The 12,794-nt window shown below is 39.8% G+C and overlaps 1 protein-coding gene across 2 annotated transcripts in view; it reads right to left on the bottom strand.

Annotated features, from left to right (window-relative positions):
• Nucleotides 1-12,794, bottom strand: part of Shroom4 (shroom family member 4) — a 210,034-nt gene that overhangs the window by 48,222 nt on the left and 149,018 nt on the right. The window contains exon 1 of one of the 2 annotated variants that reach the window (XM_029534032.1): nucleotides 2,575-2,880. The exons of the other annotated variant lie outside the window; for it this stretch is intronic. The gene's annotated coding sequence lies outside the window, so the exon portion shown is untranslated. Of the gene's footprint in view, nucleotides 1-2,574; nucleotides 2,881-12,794 lie in introns of those variants that run through there. 2 annotated transcript variants of the gene reach the window in all.

Raw genomic sequence — 12,794 nt, 5'->3', positions numbered from 1 at the left:
GGGTACAGACCCACAGAAGTCAAATACTTGAACTTGTAGGCAAAGTCATGGCAAAGAGTCCAAACACTTAGAAGGGGGAAATGAACCGCAGGGTGATGGGTTAGGATGACAGAAGAGATCAGCTGTTTAGCATGCTAGGGGTGAATGACTGGAAGCAGGTCTGAGGCCAAGGCCCCCACTAGAGGTTCTGGTGCTAAAACCTATAACAGCAAGTCTGACATTGACTTGCTCATACAAGACACACCCCCGTCAACCAGCATACTTCACATGATTAGATGGCACCCCTAGCAGTAGACATACAGAGAGGACGGATAGAAGGGAAAGCAAAAGCAGGAGAAGGAAGTCATATAGATGTGAGGGCGGGGTGGGGAATAGAGGGAGAGGGTGCAGAAGGACCAAGCAGATGCAACAAACCAGGAGAGATGACAGAAGGACAAGCAAATGTCAGAAGGGGAGAAACTCTGAGAAAGCTAGCTGACATCACAGCTCAGTCTCCTTCCCCTAATCATGCTCTGTAGTTAGCTCTGTTCTTTTCCAACTTGTCTTTCCTTCTGTTCATTTTCCAGTAGAAATTATCTCAGTGATTGGACTGCTTTGCTTTGAATCCCATCTCTATTACTTGCTGTTGCTGTCGGTAAGTGTCAACTTCTCAGAACTATCATTTCCAGAGCAGTAAAATGGAGATATTCCCAATGGTCATTAACTTGTACATCTTTATGGACATGAGGCTGTAAATATTATACAAATTAAAGTAAATAAACATGTACTGCTAGTGCCATCTCCTCCGGGGAGTCTATCTCAAGCAATCTAGCCCTCATAATTTAGCCCATCAGAACATGCTATTTTGCAATGCCTGTCAGCATTTCGTGTATAATTAGCTTTACTCTACCGGCTGTACTAAACCAGTAGGAAATGAGAATAAAACACTAGCATTTTACATGTGTGACTCTACAAGAGTCAAACCGTTCGAGTCACCATTTTCTTGAGAAATGTTTCTTAACCTGGCTAGGTTGTTATGGGAATTAGAAACGGTTATTCCCACCTGCCTACATTCCTGTGGGTATTAGAAGAAGTAGTCTCAAAGCATCCAGTAAATAGCCTAGTGTTTTACCTAGCGGTCAGTAAATAGCATGTAGTATAATACTGGCTATTAGCTCAAACTTGTCCCTTTACATGGCTCATGGGTACTTCTAACAAAGTGTGCTTGAGAAACTCCTATCAATGTTCTGCTGTACTGCTCCCTCGCTACACTTAAAACAGGGGCTTATAAAGGCCCCTTACTCTCTAGAGTTTTTCCAGTAGTAGAAAATAATCCCAGAGGAGACTGAAGAATATAGTGAGGGCTTTGGAGACACTAGAAAAAAAAACAAAAACAAAAGACTGGTAGGAAATCTCAGCAAAGAGAATTGGGGCCAGATCCCATTTAACTCCAGCATAAGAAAGAGAAGAAACACTCTACAGAGCCCAATACCTGGCTTATTATCATTTGTGAACTGTCCTAAACTCAGTCTGTACTTGTATTCAAATTCAGTTGTGTAACCTTGGCCAAGGCGCTGCCTTTTAGGGCCATGTACTTTAGGCAAGTGGTCTACAACATCACCAGAGCTTCGGTTATATATTCTTTATATGTAAAATGGGGATAATGGCCATCTACTCATGAGTTACGGTCTGGTCTAAATGATGCAGTCCCGTGTGTGGAATTGATTAGCATAGTACATAATACAGACATTGTATTAACTTAAAAAAATAAAAACAGGGACCTCTACTAAACACGGAAACTATGTTGGGCTCTCAGTACCTCATAGGTATTAGCTGGTTCAATCCTCACTTCAATGTCATGTATAAGAACTGTTATCACTCTCATATTATTAATGAAGAAAGAAAGTTGATGACAGCTTAAATTATTTGCCAGAAAGACATAGCTAGTAACCAGAGTTAAGGTTAGAGTTGGGATTGAAACTCAGATCTCAGACTAGCAAGGTGGATAAGTAGGTAAAGCATTTGCCATACCTGCCTGCTAACCTAAGTTGAATCCCCAGAGCCTACGTAAAAGTAGAAGGGACGAGCCAAAGATACAAAGTTGTCTGCTTTCTGACCTCCACAAGCAAGCCCTGGTACACAAACATGCACATATGAGTAATAAATTTGGAGAAAAAAGTACCTCAGATCCTCAAGCTTTTTTCTAGAATACTATATGGCCCCTCCTGCCCATAGGGTTCTGTCTCAGAAAGTTTATATACATAAGGCTTGATATAACCGTATCTCAAGAAGTAGTGAGAAAGGAAGGTCTCAAATTCTGGACTTAACACCATTCTCCCTAGTGGAGAAGGAGGAAGATGAGAGATAAGCACTGTAAGACTAAGCTTAAGCACCAATTATGCAGCCCAACCTCACTACAGGAATGACTAGAATCCTTCTCCTTTTTTCTAAAGCTGGGTTAGGCACTATCACTGAACAAATTCTGTAAGTCACTATCCACTACCCTCAAGTGCCTGTATTCAGGAGAAAACCAAGACACTGAAGCAAGATATCAACAGAAGGAAAAACAAAGTTGGAAACTCTAGCTGTACCTACCATGGAAGTTGCTCAGAGAGGAGAGATGGCTTAGGAGAGATTGGCGTATCCAGCTAGTTCACATTCTCACCATCAACCACTCCAGTGTCTTCTCTTAGCTGGGGACTGTCAACAGTCAACTTAAGACCTCCTGGGGTGTGAAGCCAGCAGCCCAAGACTCTAAATGTCAGCCAAGGAGTTCAGGGAGACTGCAAGGTACTGGCCATCAGGCTGCTTGGGTTTTTCTGTGGCCACAGCCTTATGGAATATCACCCTGTGTTAAGGGCTGGATAAGAGCAAAGACATTGCTCCAGGAACCAGCCAGCGCCCCAGTGGCAAAGAGAAGGAGGAAAGGCAGTTCCAGCAGTAACCCTTCCCCCACCCCATTCCTAACTCCTACCTCCTCTGTTCCCTGGCCCATCCCCTCCACAGTTCAGAGACCAATAAGGAAGCTGGGCCCCTGGCTACTGCTCGAACTCAGGAAAGGAGTAAGGAAATGATGTTTGGGAGAGATAAAGCGGGTGTCTAAAAAGAATTTTAAAAATACACGTAAGTGAGAGAGAAAAACACCCCAGACACATACACTTAAAAGAATTCCTGCACTTCCTGGACTGGGTTGACCCCACCCAGCCATCTCCGCAGGTCTTCAGGGCCCCAGGAAAGGAGAACTTAGCGAGACTCAGCAGCCTCCAGGTCCAGGAAAAAAAAATGGCAGTATAGTTCATTTTTGGTAAAGCTGGGGACCACTGACTAAGACAGTTTTCAAGGTAAAGGTTCTTCTGAGACACAAAAGTTTATAAATATTCCAGGCTTTTACTTGTAATATGCAACTGAGCATCTGTTCATTTAAAAAAAAACAACTTAATTTCACACTAAAGACTCCAATTCCAGAAAAGCAGGTTATTAGCAATACCAGAATGGCACTTGGGAGCATCCCTGGATGTTCCATCAATTTACTCTGAACTCTGGTGACCATACTTTCTGTGGGCTTCTATTTCTTCTCTGAACAATGAACCATGAACTCAGTCAGTTGCCAGGAGTGACCCTTACACCTATGGCATAATATATCGTAGTAGTCACAGATCCAAGCCTGATGTTTACAATAATATCCTACAGATCAATGTGCCGGCCAGAACCCAAACCACTATAACACAAATTTGTTATATCTCTAAGCTCTAAGGTATCAGAATTTATTTTTTCTTAGGGATGTCAACTTAGGGTTTTCCCGTCATAATTAACTTAATCGTTACTCCAATTTCCTTTGGCCTCTGGCTTCAATTCCGGTAATTTACGGTCCCCATGAGGACTTATGCAAGCTCCCTCAAGACAAAAAGTATGCGAGGGCCTTTCCTCTCTGGGGAAGTTAGTCCCTTCCTCTTGCATTCCTTGTACCTCACATAAGCTTATCGATTTATAAAGAACTATTGTACGGCTAAGTTTATAATGTGGGTCTGACTTGGAATCTTGACTTCACTTCAAATGGTCTTTCTTGGCCTGGCGGATGACACAGAATTTCAAGTTCCTCGTCTATAAAGTACAATTGGCATGCAGTAGACACTTGATAAATGGTATATGTTATTTGTTATTAATATTAAGCTTAACCCCCCCCCCAAAAAGACAACTGCACAGTCTATTAGTAGCAAGAAAATAGGTTTCTGCAATCCAATCAGGGATAGATGAGAAAGGTCCAGTTAAGAGAAGTCTCAAAAGTTAGACCTAGTACTTTCAATCAGTACGTGTCAAACTTCACTGGGTATATGGGTTATGGAGTATCAGACTCTGATTTAGTGGGTTTAGAACAGGGGATCTCCAGAGCGATCCTACTTCCATCTGTGATAACCACATAAGTAGCAATATACTGGCAAATAATCCCTGGTCCAAAAAATTTACAAGAAAAAAGCAGTTTATTCTCACTTTAATACGCAGGCTGGGGTGGATACCTAGTTTTTCTTCATCTTCTAGTTGCCAAACATCCTTCTTTTTTCCAACCCTGGCCCATGCAAGTGCTTATCTCAAGTTTATTGAGCCCAAGGTCTGAGGAAAATAGAGAACAATTATTTTGACAATAGTCAAACCCTGTGGTAAGACAGCTGAGGCTGGAAAAACAATGACTGGGGTAGAAGTGTGTTCTTGGCATTGGCTACGGTAGGCAGGAAGCAAGAATAGGAAGTTCAGATAGTCCCCAGGTGAGGAATTAGCAGGTGGGCACACGGTCAGAGAATCTTTGGTCAAGGGATAAGATTCAAGTAATAGTCTGGCCAGTTTGGAATTTTCTAGAGGTTAGGAAATATGGTGACTGATAAAAGTTGCTTAGCGGAGTAGAATACCAGATAATATGGTATAATTTCCTCTACTTGGAGCAAGGCACTTCCTTTTTGAGAACCAAGAAGACAAGAACCCAGTAGAAGGGTGGTAGTTCCATGAAGGGAGAAATGTAGATCATTCAGAAGTTGTCTCCCAAAAGAGTCCTTTGAAAGCCTGTTGTGACGGGTGAGGGGAGATAGAATAGTTCTGGAAGGAATTAATCTCCAGCTACCCTAGTGAACTGTGGTGCCCATAAAGGTTTACAGCACCCCCTGTCTTTGTTCTTGGTTCAGCAAACCCCTTCAAAGAGAGTGTATAGGAGGTGACCATCCCAAAGGGAACCCTGGCTCTTTCCCACCCAGGGCAAAGAGAAAATGTGACCCTTATTATATTGGGGATTGTGGTCTGGGTTGTATTGCAGTGTGGACATTTTTCCTCTCCTGAAAGTGTTTGGATAAGGAGAAACACAAAGGGGTGTCCTGGATTGGCTCTGCTTACTTTCTGTGGCTCTTTTAGCCACTCCACAAATAGTACATTCCACCTTCTACACGTGAAGAAGCCTAAGCAGTCAGGAAGAGAAGCCACCAGATGGCTGGAGAGGAGGGGCCAGTGCAGTATAGAACAATACATGGCTTATTTATCTGACAGAGAAGGGGAAAGGCTCTGTCATGATGGAGGGACACAGAGCTCCAAAGGCCTTTCACTGCTAGATAGCTGGCTGAGGAACATTGGTAATCCAGGTACCCTTCTTTATCAAAGACCCAATCGAATGGAGGAAAGTCTCTGTCTCTGTTTCTCTCTGTGTCTCTGTCTGTCTGTCTGTCTATGTCTCTGTGATTTAATTTTTAAAATTCCTCTTATTCTTTGAAAATATCATACACATGTATAATACGCTGTAATCATATGTACTTCCCTTCTGCTGAAACCCACTGAGCCCACTTGGTTCTACACATAGTTACATGCAGGTAGGGCTACCTGCCAGAGCATGGAATAGCATTTTAGGGGCTACATCTCTAAAGAAAATTTATTCTCTCAATTGACCATCATTTGCCAATAGACCTTTACCTAAAGGTAGACTTCTGTAACCTCCTCACACATTCTTGCTGGCATTTTCTTTGGTTTGATCTTGCACAGGTCTTGTGCTCCTAGGAACTCGTGTGTGACTGCCCTGTTATGTCTGGACAACATTGTCTAGCCATCCCCATGAAGTTGTTTATTTGGGTTCCCTGAGACTTTCTTTTTTATTCTCTTATACAATACATCTCCACTCTAGTTTCCCCTACAGACTCTCTTTGTAGGACTATCTTCATTGTATTCAATGGATTTGGGTGTGTTGTATTTACATTTTTCATTCAACACTAGGAAAATTTAAACTTCTTTGTTAACTTTTCAGTTATCCATTCATTATCCAAAAGGGTGTTGTTCAATCTCTATGACAATGTGTTTTTTCTGTGGTTTCTATTGTTTCATAGCTAGACTTATTCCACTGGGGTCAAATTAGATACAAGGAATTGTTTCATTTGTGCTGTATCTGTTGTGAGATGCTCTGTGTCAAAATATGTGGTCGATTTTAGCCATGGTTTAAGAGACCCACTAAGATAACATTATATTTGACCTTTTGCTTCTAGTATTCCACTCTCATAGTAGAATCTTAAAATCATGGGGTACTTCTTTGTCTAAAATATTTGGAAGAAAGTAGTTACACAAGTGGACTGGAGAGTTTTTACCAGTTTGGGTAGGGGACTAAGACAATGCTGGGAAGCCAACAGAAGTAGAATTCCTTGAGCATCAGATGACAGCACTGGCTTTGCATAATCCCATAGGCAAGAGACAGTCTTTCAAAATTCCAAAGCATGAAAGAAATACAGCAAAGCAATATTCAGAAATGTTGCTCTCACATCTATTCACAAGAAAATTGATGTAGAGAGATGCTGCAAGCATGGGTAGGCTAGTGTAACAAACAAACATGATGAATGGCCAAAGTAGAACAGTAACAAGTAGTGATGAAGCAGAAAGAAGATATAGGAGATTAGCAGGATTGAATGACTGATTAGCTAGAGAGAAGGGGAAAGAGATGGCTATGAAGCATCTGTAGAATGACGACAGCACTAATCTAGAAAATCTTATAGTCCTGTATGTCTAACAACAACACAGTAGAGTATGGACAGGGTATGAAAATGTGGCCACTATCCACAGAGGTCAGACTACAGTAGTGGATATGACTGTCAATGATGATATTGGCAGAATTAGCCCCCAGCTAGAATAGTTATCATTAATAAAACAAAATATAAATGCTGATGTAGATGCATGTGTGTGTGTGTGTGTGTGTGTGTGTGTATACCCTTATATACTGCTAGTGAGACTATCAGTTGGGCCAGCTATTATGTAAATCAGTATGGAGGTTCCACAATAAAGAAAAATAGACTATCGTATTACCCAATGATATCATTTCTGAGTCTATAGCTAAAGGACCTTAAGAAAAATATCACAGAGAACTGGCACAGATATACTTGGAACTATTAAACTATTTCAGACATCTGGATTTTGTTCGTAGAGTATAAGCCTATCAAATTGCCTTTCCTAATACTTTTTTTTCTTCTTGGTAGTAGATTACTTCACTTTGATAATTATATATATGACAGGTTTATTTTATTTGTGGGGGGTGGGGGTAGGAATTGAACCTAGGGCCTCATACATACAAAGCATGGGCCCCATTCCTCATCTCCCACCCTCTGATAAGATTTTACTCACAGCACTAAGACTGAGAACTGATAGTTACTGCAAGGTCAGACCATGACTTTAAGGAATAAATAGACCATTTTAGGGGAGGCATAGAAGCAGAAAAAGGGAATCCATTGAGGTCAGTATCAGGGCCATGCTCTATGGGTTAAAGAACAGATCATAAAGTCTGCATCAAGTACCATGTGTGAAGCTGTCCAGAAGCTAATACTTGTTTTGTTGCCTACAGGGACTTTCAGAAACGCAGTCCCATTAAACCCCTACAATGACCTACTTGAGAAAAGGAGAAAGTTAGGCTTTAGAGACTTATTCATGCAAGACTTGAATATAAGTCTTTTATACAAGTTTCTGTATTTCTCCCATAAACTTATTTTCAGATGTTTTCCTAAAACACCAGCATTAGCATGTCCTGGAAATGCATCAGAAATAAAATTCAGACGCCCTGATTCAGAACTTCTGAATCAGAAACCAGGAGGAGGGCACTAACCTGTGTTTCTACAAGATCTCAATGTAATTCGGTTACATGTTCAGGCTTGAGAGTTGTTACTTGACCATACATTTTGGAGCAGATATTCAGACTGCCTTTCAAACTACTAGTGATGGCCACTGGCTCCTTCTGCTTAGACAGATGTGGAGTCTTGCCCTCTAAGGTAGGCTGAGAGTCTCCCTTCTGCCAGCAGTGCTAAACACATAATAGACAACAGCTGTTTGAAAAGTACCTGGCCTCTAGGGGTAGGAATGGACTTCTCTTTGATGAAGAAGGTTTCAGAACTACAAAAACAACTTCTGGGTCACAACTGTTTTTGTCAGAGGGACATATGGGCTGATGAGCAATTTCCATATACAAACCTTCCCTGGGAGGCCTCACCTGGTTGAATAATATTCTGTGTAAACCCCTGGGAATTTTTGAAGTCTCAAGTATTTCCAAACTTATGGTTCATTAAGTTTTCCATTTCTGTGTTTTTTTTCAGCTTGATAAAATTCACTTGACAAAGACACACTTATAGTATTACAATTTTATAGTATTCATGATGATTTCCATATGCAAACATTTAGTGATGTTTAAATTATGATAATAAATAATACAGGTTGATTTTTTTTGTTTGTGTGCATGTGCATGTGTGTGGGGAGCCATCCTCACAATCGCCATGGCAAGATGGCGCTGGCATCCGGTGTTCTAACTGGTAAACAAGCGGTCTGCGCATGTGCCAGGTAAATTTCCATCCCTTGCGCCCTGCCTGTCCCGTGGCGTCATCTGGGCCGATAGTGAGCAGCCAACCGGGGAGCTACACGTCCTAGGCGGAGAACATTTCCTATATAAGGGAGAGGGTTTTTCACCTCGGGGTCTCCGCTTTCGAGTAGCTTATGCATTGCCTCTCGAGATGCATTAAAGCTTTACTGCAGAAGAATCCTAACGATGTGTCGCATCGTTCTTGCTGGCGAGACGGTAGCGCGTCGCATATGTGCGAGCATATGTGTGTGTCATGAGAACATTGAAGATCTAACCTAGGCCTTGGTGGTGGCATATACTCTGGCAGGTAATTCTTAAGCTTCAGACTAACCAGAAACACATAGTGAGATCCTGTCTGCTTTCTTCTAGGATTCCCAACTGACAACAAAAATCCAGAGGATGACACAGATATACTGCTAATATTTTGTATTTGAGAAAATTATTTAAAATTATTTTCATATCATAATGACACCAGTTCACTCTTCCGGCTATACCATGTACAGCCCTTGCTCTTTTTCAAATACTACAGAATCTTTAAGGAGCACTAATGGTACCACATGAAACAGAAATTGAACACTATCAAAGTTATTCTATGAAGCCAGCAATATCATGCAATATAAGAACATAATAACAAGAAAACTATAGACCACATTCCCTTATGAACAGAGACACAAAATTTCTCAGTAAAACACTTGGAATTGACATTTTAAAAATATATCATTGCTCAGGTTTGTTGTATTCTAGGGCCATATGGATAACACACATAAATAAATGTAATAGCAAATAAATGAGGAAAGGAATGAGAGGATTATCTCAAAAGACACAAAAGCTCCCTAACAATGTCTCTAACATTGAAATAAATAAATAATAAAAGATCTTTAATAACATTCACCCATGTCCCAAAGAAGCTAGAAACAGAAGGACATATCTCAACACATTAAGGCTAGATATGACAAACATATAGAACACATTATTCTAAGTGAGGAAGAGGAAGGCAAGAATTGTTTTCTCAAAACTAAGGAGATTGGGGGAGCCAATGTTCTCCACTCTTAATCAGTAATTGATGCTTGAAATCTTAGTTACAGCAAAACAGGCAAGAGAAAGAAATTGATGAACTATAAATAAGGAAGAAGTCAAATTATACCTGTTTGCAGATAAAATTGTACTATATTTAGAAGACCTTAACAACTCTGTAAAATGGTCTGGTAAGATCTGATAATTTTAGGAAAGTATCAGAATGAAAGTCATCATACAAAAGTAGTAGATTTTCTACATGTCAACAAGCATTTTGAGAAAGAAATCAAAGGGAAACAAATTCCATTTATAACAGCCTTAGAAAGAGATGAGGAATAATGTGAAAATAGCTATACTACCCAAACTTATCTAGAGTTTAATGTAATTCCTTCTGGAATGCTAATGGCATTCTTTATACAACTAGAAAAACACATCCTAAAATCTATATGGAGGCATAAATATGATCTGAACTGCAAAGCTGGCCAGAGCAGAAAGGGAACCATGAAGAAATTACAATACCTGGTTCAAGCTGTACTATAGAGACCTAGTAATACAAACAGCCAATGTACTGCAAAGAAATAGATGCACAGACTAATGTAATAAAGCAGAAGTTGCAGAAATAAACCCACGCAGCTACATCCATTTGAGATATGACAGAGGTGCCAAAAGTAAACACTTAGGAAAAGAGAGCCTCATCATGAAAAAGGGTACAGGAAAAACTGGTTAAAAATGAGAATAAAAACAAATGTGGGAAATGGATATAAAACTTGAGACCACTATGATAATAATCCACATTCAGACAGACAAATATAGCATTTTCAAATGTGGAATCTATACTAACACACACACACACACACACACACACACACACACACACACACATTAAAGTGGAGGGAGCCTATTTGGGGGACGGAAAGGACTAATAGAAAAGGAAATCAAACAATTGTAATAAAAAATTGGAAAGGAAAAGAAAGACATATATCATATAGTTTCATATGCAGAGCCTAGATTTAATGATATATCTATACTCTGTATACAACAGAAAACATAAATATATACGGTGAAGTGAATGTGAGCAAAGTCAATTATATATATATATATATATATATATATATATGCATAAAATATGACAATGAAACCAATTACTTTGTATATAAAGTTTTAAAACTTAATCTTAAAAAAATAAGAAAAGATTTTAGCAGAGTACTCAGGAAATGGGCCTAAGGAAGCAGCAGCAAGGAGAGGCACAAGACAGTGTCTCCCAGCTGACTTGAACACTAAGTCCAAATAATGTAGTTTATATGACCAAAGGGAGGGGTTGTGGTAAAGATTTGTATTAAGCATAGTACAGTTTTTCATGAATATGAAGCATCATACCTATAACAAACACAGGCCTGCGCTTCAAGAAGGATTGTATGTGCACCAACCATAGCACAGTCCTTTATGCAAATAGACTGTGTGTGTCCAATAATTTCAGCCCTTCGATGTGAATAAAAGTTTATTAGTGCACCAATTATGGCCCAAACCTTCATGCAAATGAAAGGTTGTTCTTTCCCTGATCATGGCATAGTCCTTTGTGAAAATAAAACAGAGTTTTTATAGCAGTCATGTCACGGTTCACCAAGAAAATAAACAATTGTTTTTACACTAGACCTAAGCATTTTGATGGATCACCAGGAAGAGTCTCCACTGTAACCTTGATGAAACTAGCTGCAGAGTCATCTTTAATTCACAGAAGTTGTATACCCAAAATCCTACAAGAGAAGAAACAACAAAGAAAGCATAATATGGAGAAAGAAAGAAACACAAATATATGTATCAGCAATGCGTGTGTGTATGATACATATACATGTACATATGTACATATGTACACACACACACACACACACACACACACACACACATACATGATGAGAGTGGAAAGGTGGAGAGGATAGGGACCAGTAGGACAAGAGATGATAATAGGGACATAAATATGAGCAAAGTAAAATGATATACATATGTGAAAAACTATCATAAGTCATTTTGTACATTATTTTAAAAATCAACTTTCCTTTTCACATTATTTTATTAACATATTAATTATATACAACCATAGGGTTTATTTTAATGAATCTTTACAATTCTTATAATTTCCTTGAAGATCTTTGTTCATCACCTGTGCATCATCCCTAGGTAGGGACGGACCCCTATCCCTAACATGACTTCACTCATACTGCCAGAGATATTCAAGTTCTGAGCACCCGTACCAGGCAGGAACAACCACTTCTGCTATGACTCCCGGCTCTGCCACCCATGGACCACCTGTGAAGCATGGGATTCTTCTGTAGACTTCCGTAGGCTCTTCAGCAAATACCGTAAGAGTCTACAGAAGGTGTATTATAACAGCAAGCAAAAGACCTGCAGAATTCCACCCTAGACAAAATCCCAGAAGAGGAAGTAGGCATAAAGCCCCATACCTAACCAAGAACCTACTTGCAATTGATAACTGCTCAGTTATTAAGAGTTCTTGCAGAAAACCAGGTTTCTTTCCCCAGCACCCAACATCGGATGGTTTGCAACTACTTATAACTCCAGCTCCAGAGGATCTAGTATCCTCTTCTGGACTATGTAGGTACCCATCCTCTTCCCATATACAAATAAAAAGTGTGTGTGAGAGAGATCTAATTTTGTACTTAATCTTCAAATTAATATTTTGTTGTTATTTGGAGGTAGGGCTATTTAGAGGAAGTTAGGATTAGATACAGCCATGGAGGATCCTAATGATTTCATCAGTCTATTCGTAAAAACTGTGTTCTAAACTACCTGTTTTTTTTTTTTCCACAATGATCAGTACCCTACAGAGCATTACCAAGACTACTACAGCAAGACCCGAGGCAGCCTTGCTTCAGGTGACAAGACACCCCAGTTTTGAAAACTATAAAAATAAATTTATTTTATCAATATTCTCATA

Source organism: Mus pahari, chromosome X (assembly GCF_900095145.1).
Source record: "Mus pahari chromosome X, PAHARI_EIJ_v1.1, whole genome shotgun sequence".
In the NCBI taxonomy this organism is placed as follows: Eukaryota; Metazoa; Chordata; class Mammalia; order Rodentia; family Muridae; genus Mus; species Mus pahari.
Note: the sequence above shows the minus strand (reverse complement) of the source record. Positions and strands in the feature narration are given on the sequence as shown.